Source organism: Zingiber officinale, chromosome 6A, assembly GCF_018446385.1.
Source record: "Zingiber officinale cultivar Zhangliang chromosome 6A, Zo_v1.1, whole genome shotgun sequence".
Classification (NCBI taxonomy): domain Eukaryota; kingdom Viridiplantae; phylum Streptophyta; class Magnoliopsida; order Zingiberales; family Zingiberaceae; genus Zingiber; species Zingiber officinale.
The window spans coordinates 132,441,135-132,449,527 of record NC_055997.1 but is presented as its reverse complement, the minus strand read 5'-3'; positions in this window follow the sequence as shown (position 1 = coordinate 132,449,527).

Sequence of the window (8,393 nt, the reverse complement as noted above, 5' to 3'; positions counted from 1 at the left end):
GGATTAAGAGGGCGCACATCCATAATAACAGAGATTCTATTCTTTTATGCAGTCAGTATAAATCGAACAACCTCAAATGATCCTGCTTAATACACACATAGTATACTAGTGTAATTTTATAGTCAAGACAGACTAATATCAAATTACACTACAACCATTCCAATAGTTTGTCCCAATCCATCTTGGTTGTGAGCTACTATTTATAATTTATAAAGAACTGATAACTTGATCTTCTGTATGACACCACACACCATATTATTTACAATATAAATTAAATAGACAACTGCATTGACATATATATAAATATAAAATGTAGGCATTTAACCAGAGTGATTCTCATTTCAAAATATTTCAAAATAGATATTCATACAAAAGCGAGGCTTATAGTATACATCCCAACAGGGCAATCAGTTTTTCTTCGTTGATTGTTTGAAGGGAGTTTCCCAAAGGCATATCTATCCTTAGCTGGGAGTTGGGTTCTTCTTCTTCATTGACTGCTTGAATGACATTTCCCTAGAGCAATAGTTTTTTTTACGATGACAGGAGGATTGATTGTAGAGTTGGTTGCGAGTCAGATCAGTCCCCTTCATTTCATTTACTGTTTTTGATTAGATTTCATTTATGTCTTGCTATTTCATGTCATAGATTACTTATGTTGATGGTGAAATTCATAGCGTAGAGTTTGCACTCGGACTTAACACTCAAACTTGGTAGTCGGGAGTTTGCACTTAAACTCAACAGTCAGGAATCTACACTCGAGCATACAAGGCAGCTCAGTTTTTCAGTCAACTTAGTCATATGGTTGACTCTAAGATAGTGATCAACCAAGTCTAGGAGCTTCAAGTGATCCTGCACAAGATTCACTCAGGAGGTATCATTCTAAGTGAAACCTTCTAGGTGGTAGCAATCATTAAAAAGTTGTCAACCAGTTGGAATGACTTCAAGAATTATTTGAAACATAAGCGGAAGGCGATGAGCATGGAAGACTCATTGTTAAACTTTTAATTGAAGAAGACAACAAGAGTTTAGAGAGAAAGTTATTCTCTCAGGCTACTGTGAAAGCCAACGTGATTGAGCACAGCCAAAACTCAAAATGGAGCAATCCCAAATCTTCCAAGATGGGACCTGATAACTATGATTTTGCTACATTATATTGATTTATAATGCATGTTTTTAATGGTCTATTCATAGCTTAATCTCACATTTACATCATATTTCATAATTACATGTGATCTTGGACTTAATTGCAAAGTAGTCAATTATCATAGTATTTTATGCTAATATTTGATTATTATTTTGTAGGCATCAAAAGGGTCATGAACCCGATCAGATTAGACTACATTGGGCTCAAATCTAAGGCTAAATAAGATGATCAAACCTTGGAGTTATTTGGACCGTTCATCTACAATCAAGCAGATCTGAGTCATCCATTGAAGATCTGGCCCATCCAACCTAATGAGGAGGAGATCTCAGCCGTTGATGAGGATCTGAAACTTGCGATCCAGATCTGCAGACATCACAGCCGTTAGATGAGATCAAATCATTCTGGACTGTTGGATCAAATTTGAAAAGGGTATAAAACCTTTGAGAAGCTACAGTGCAGAGTGGAGCTTGGCGTTCACGATTCTATACTGTTCCTGTATCTTCTTCATCAGCGACGCTGACGCTTCCATTCCATATCCAGAGCCAAGCTTCAAGCTCCTTCGTCGCTGGCGAGCTATCTACGATCCGACCACCAGCAAATCAAGGGGCATAACAACGATTTATGGGCGTTCCCCGATCATTGTCTTATTGTCCGTGAGCTTCATCTAAGCCAAGATTTGAGGGCATTCCCCGATCTGAGCTGCTGTCATACTCACTGGAGGATTTGAGGGTGTTCCCTGGTTCTTTAGAGGGTCATCTATCTTCATTTCCACCTCGAGTCTCTGGAATTGCAAGATGTGCTCTGTTCTTCGGCGGCTAGTGATTTCAGGTGAATCCAAGCTAACTAGGGTGTTCTCTGTAGTTTTGGACTTCTCCTGAATATTAGCCGGTGATTGCCAGAAGGGCGTTCCCAGAGACAGATCTGTGTTTTGGCAGAGAGGAGGAGTTTGGTTATGGTTTCTGGTTTGTGGAATATTTAGGGTTAATTTTCTTTGTTGGTGTTTTGCATTGTGCTTAAACCTGCTCAGATCCAAAGATCTGAAAGTGTATATTGCATTTTCCATTTCCGTTTTGATTGAATTTACTTATGCACCCCCAGTTCGGATTTCTGATGTGCAATTCTGATTACTTAAGGTTTTTGTAATCCTAGTTAAGTTTAGCTTCTAACTTAGTTGCAATTTAGTTTTGATTTGAATTAGGCGATCTGATTATAACAAGGTTGTTGAGTTTCAATTCAAGTGATTAGAAGAACCTTTAGTTCTATTCATTAGGTTTGTTGAGATCGTAATGAAGTTTAATTGTTGGATACTTAATTTGAGATGCTGAATGTTTACCTATGTTCATTGTTATTGCGAATGAGTTTCTGAGTTTAAGTGTTGATTGTGATTGAGTATAGAAGTCTTGGTAATTGAGTTGAGTATTGAATTGGATTGTGATGTGAATGCAATGTTGATTTCGATTCTTGCAAATTGTAGACATTGTTGATGTAATAACTTCATTTGTATAAATTCTAGAGTTCTCACAAATTTACTAGTTATCCTTGGAAAAATATGACTCGGGATTCCATACTACACGAGTTTTCTTTAGTTAATTGAGTTCCAATCTTTATCAATTTGGGGTGCCTTGTGACATGCAAAAAGGTTAACACCAGGACCCAAAGGAGGCATCAATAAAAAGAAATTCTCTAAGAAGTCCTTCAACTGTGACCAAATCAATCAACAATCTTTGGAGTGCGGAAAGTCGAAAAAGAAGCAAGTGGCTAACTTGAATGAGGTACCAGAAATGAATGACCTCTGTGTCTTTGTCTCCGAACTGAACCTAGTGGGTTTAAATCCATATCAATGGTGAATCGCTACCAGTATCACCAGACATATTTGTTGCAACAAGGAGTTACTCCACAACTTTGAATAAATTAAAGATGGAGAGAAATTGTTCATGGGAAACTCAACAATCTTTGACATCATGGGCCAAAGAAAAGTGGTGTTGAAGTTGGCCTCAAGCAAGTAGTTAACTCTCAACAATGTATTGTATGTTCTAGAGATTCAGAAGAATTTAGTATCCAGATCACTGTTAGGAAAGCATATCTTCCGCATTATTTTTGAATCGAACAGAATTGTTCTATTAAAAAAAGGAATGTTTTTTGGAAAGAGTTATATAATCGAAGGGCTATTCACTTTCAATGTAATGGTTATTATACCTAAGGTTAATAAAATTACAAACTCTTCCGTTTATATGATTGAGTCTTTGTGTTTGTAGCATGGTAGGCTAGGATATGCTAACTATAATGTATTATGTAGATTAATTAAAATGTAAAGCATACCTATATTCCTCCTTGACCCGAAACATAAGTGTGAAATTCATGTCGAAGAGAAAATGACAAGGTCATTCTTTCAATATGTTGAAAGAAGTAGCTAACCGCTCAACCTTATTCACACTGACGTATGCAGCCTCAAAGGTATATTAATACGTGGTGGGAATAAATACTTCATTCCTTTTGTAGATGATAACATAAAACACTGCTATGTGTATCTTCTCAAAATAATAATGAAGCTATAGAGAAAATTTGTTATATATAAGAATGAGGTTAAAAACCAACTTAATAAAGAGATTAAGGTGGTTCAAAGTGACTGATGTAGTGAATTTGTATCATTGTTCACTGAGTTGTGTGTTCAACATGGGATCAGACACGAAACAACTTCTTACTTCTCAGCAAAATGGAGTTGTTAAGCGAAAGAATCACATTCTAAAGGAGATGATGATTGCTCTTCTATTGAGCTCTAGACTACCAATGTTCATGTGAGGGAAAACTGTGCTAATAGTTAATTACCTTTTAAATAAGATACTCTAAAAGAAAATAGAGAAGAACTCTTATGAGTTATGGAATATAAGATAATCGTTTTATAAATATTTGTGAATGTTGGAGGGGGGTCTTGCTAAAGTTTTGGTGTCTGATCCGAAAATGATTAAGATAGGATCAAAATTGTTGGTTGCATATTTATTGTATATGCACATAATAACATGACATATCAATTTTTTGTATATAAGTCTCAAATATCAGATATACATAAAAACCCAATAATAGAATTGAGAAATACTTTGCTCTTTGAGCATGTGTTTTCGTATATGACCCAAGAAGAAGCTAGCTCCTCAAAATAGACATATAAAACACAAAAAGAAAAAGATAATGATAAACTAATTGAAGTTGAACTCGGATGAAGTAAAAGAGCTAGGATGGAAAAAATCCTATAGAACAAATTTTATTACATTCATATTGGAAAGTGAGCCCATAGTTACTCAGAAGTAATAAGTTTTTCTATGAACCTCACTGGAAAAAGATAATGACATTTGAGATATATTCTATGTTACAAAATCACACCTAGAAACTTATGAATATTCCTTAAAAAAGTAAATCACTATTTTGTAAGTGGATCTTCAAAAAGAAAATGAAATCAGATAGCACGATTGATAAGTACAAAGTCAGATTGATAATTAAAGGATACTGACAATGTGAAAGTCTTGATTACTTTGATACATATTGTCCGATGTTGAGAATAACTTTCATTAAAATATTGTTGGCTATCGCCACTTTATGAAATCTAGAAATATATCCGATGGATGTAAAGCTAGGCTTTGTAAACGGAGATTTATAAGAGAAAATTTACATGCAATAACCAGAAGGTTTTCTGTACCAGGACAGAAAAATAATATTTGTAGATTGGTGAAGTTGTTATACTGCTTAAAACAAGTACCAAAGCGGTGATGAGAAATTTGACAATGTCATGAACGAACGTGGATTCAAAATCAATAAATGTATCTGCATAAAAGCCACAGAGAATGACTATGTCTTCTTGTGCTTATATGTAGATGGCATACTTATCATTTGAAATAATGATAAGATAATCAAATCCACTAAAAATATGTTGAACTCAAGATTTGATATGGAAGATATTAGCCTAGCTGATGTAATTCTAGGAATCAAAATTCTTAAGACGACATAAGGACTTGTTCTTAGTCAGTTTCATTATGTGGACAAGATTCTTGAGAAATTTACCAAAGATGATACTGTATTGACATGAATATCGATAGATACTTGTTAACATCTATCAAAGAATCAAGGAGAAAATATCTCTAAGATAGAATACTCTCGAGTGATTGAAAGTCTGATGTATATGATGAGTTGTACACGATCAGACTTAGCTTACACAGTTAGTAAACTAAATAAATACGAGTTAATCCCGGTGTTGAACACTGGGAAGGAATAATAAGAGTACTGAGGTACTTGAAGTGTACTCGTGAATATGGACTACACTATATGGCATATTCTACTATGATCAAAGGATACAACGATACGAATTAGATATTTGACATGAAAGACTCGAAGTCTACTAGTGAATATGCATTCACTTTGAAAAGTGTAGCTATTTCTTGAAAATCTTTTAAGAAAATGGTAATAACTAGATCCACGATAGAATCTGAGTTTGTAGCTTTTAACAAATGTGGTGAAGAGGCTGAATGACTATGATAATTTTTAAAAGATGTTCCGAGATAGCCAAAATTAGTGTCGATAATTTATATATATTACGACAGTCAATCTGCAATTGGTTAAGCATAGAGTCATTTTTATAATGATACGTTTAGATATATATCATTAAACAACTATTGTCAACGAGATTTATCACAGTTGACTATATGAAGTCAAAGAATAACTTAGCAAATCCATTAACCAAAGTGTTAAATAGAGAATTAATTGCAAACTCATCGCAAGGGATGGACTTAATGCCAATGAGAAATGTTGGTGTAGAAGAAATCCAATCTATGCAGTTTGGAGATCCCAAGAACTAGGCTCAAGGATAATCTAACTACACTAATAAAGTTGCTCATTGTGGGGGAATAACCCAATGTATTAATGAAGGATGGAGATTAAACACACAACTTTTAATAATTCAATCCAGTAATGTGGATTATTATTAAGAGATCATCTATGTGAGAAAGAAGCGGGACCGTTTCGAAGTGAATTTGAGGCACAATTATTATAACTTCTCACAAAACTAGGCATATTCATGATCAAGAATGAATATACTCATGAGAACTAAGTTATATTAGGGAGAGTCCTGAGTGAGATAAGTTAATGCTTATATAGATGACAGAACAATTCAAGAACATTTTTATCTACTGTCAGCAATAGACAAACAGATCTTCACAAGAGAAAGTTTGAAGGATAAAACCTATCTATCCTATAAGAGATGAAAGAAGGAGAATTCATTGTGAATGAGTTTTTAGTTTCACATTGGAAGACTCATGGCCTCAGTGTTGATTTATATTGTTTTACATGCATGTATGATGTGAACAAATGCATAGGGAGAGACTCTCTCTCATGCGTGAGTGTACAGGGGGTGCAATTCCAGGGTCAGATTCCACTAAATCAAGTTGACTCATATACGAGCATGACCTTGCTCGTCGAATGTTGCACTGATCAGGGTAAAATTTGTCTAAGTATAGAACAATCAATATTTTTTCCACATGGATTTTTTTTTTGCTTGTTACTCAAGAGGGTAATAGAAACGTTAATTATTATTAATGGTGATTTTATAACCTCCTAGATAGTAATGGTTGACTATTGAGAGCCAATGACTATCATTAAGCTTTGGACATTGAATGGCCTTTACTCGATGTTGAATACAAATGAGGGATCGTGCTCCTGTATAAGGAGACCATGGTCTTGAGCATGAGAGACGTAGAAGTGAAAGCTATAGCAAAGAAGAAAATTTCCACCTTCGTTCCACAAATCTTCTCTCCATCGTACATTTTTGCTTGGTGGTTTGCCAATGATAGTAATCGGGTACTTTCTCAGTTCACCACGAATAACTGGTGCTTGATTGTGTATGTGATTCTACCGTTAAATCCTAGAAAATAGATGACCTTTATAACCTTAAAGCACGACTGAAGGAGGACAAATTTGTTTTAAAAAACTGTTTAAAAGCATACCTTGACATTTTTTTTCCTGCACTCATACTCAAGCGTTTACATTCGAAGTCAGGAGTCAGGACTCGAAGTCAGGAGTCGGGAGTTAGGACTCGAAGTCGACACTCGACAGTTGGGAGTTGTACTCAAGAGTTAGGATTCTGTACTCATACTTGGCAGTCAAGAGTTTGTACTCTGGCATACAAGGCAACCTAGTTTTCTAATCAACTCAATCATTCTAAGTAGCTCTTCCTTTCCTACTTGGCAGTCTAAGATTATTAGCTTAGGTCAACTCAATAGATAAATTTGAATTTAGTTTTTGTAAATTCAGATCTTTTTTCTCTATTTCTTGCTACATGATTGTCCAATAGTTAAGTGCTAATTAAAAAAAGAAAACAAATAAATCAACTCATTGAATACAAAGTGAGGGTGTTGAATTAAAATTAGATTGGATTAGAACTAAATCCAATGGATAGACATAGAAATAATGATTAAGTTGATTCAAATTGAGATTGATTTGGATTTGATTTGATCAAATATGACTAAACTAAATGATAGATTAAATCGAGTTGATCCATTTAAATCATATTTTTGAAAACCTTCTCTTTTCTCTTCCTCTCTTCCACGCCCAACAACCCACCGCCTCGTGTCAGCCCTCTTCCATGCGTTGACATGTTTCTCTACTTTTTTTCCCCCTTTTCTTATCTTCCCCTATTTTTTTTTTCACTGGCAACCAACTACAACCCCTTCTAGCAACCTCTTTCCTTCTTAACTTTTAATAAAATCAAAAGTTAGCCAGGGTTGGAACCCATCCTAGCCAAAGGGTGGCTCCGCCTCTTATGCAATTTCGATATAATCGAGATAAATATTTTCCTCATGTGTCAGTCATTATTCTAAATGTTAGTAGTCATCCGTGATTTACTTTCTATGTGTTGACCCTGTGACAAATTGACGGAAACATTAGGGGTAAGAATAGTCGCCTTTTGCCACCATTATTACTTGTATTCACTAACCCCACGAGCTGGTAAAGTTGATTCATAAAAAATATTACTGACAATAGATATGAGATTGATTTTTGATATGAAATATTTTACTAGTTATCTCAATCTCTCTTTATACAAGCTACTATTATTAGACAAAATTCCTCATAATTTATCTCCTTTTTCAATAATAGGGTCACCCTGGAGAGGCGTACTTGTATTCACTCATCCATAAATGACTTACAAACTAAAATTTCATAAGAGATTCAGTTATCCATAAATGACTTACAAACTAAAATTTCATAAGAG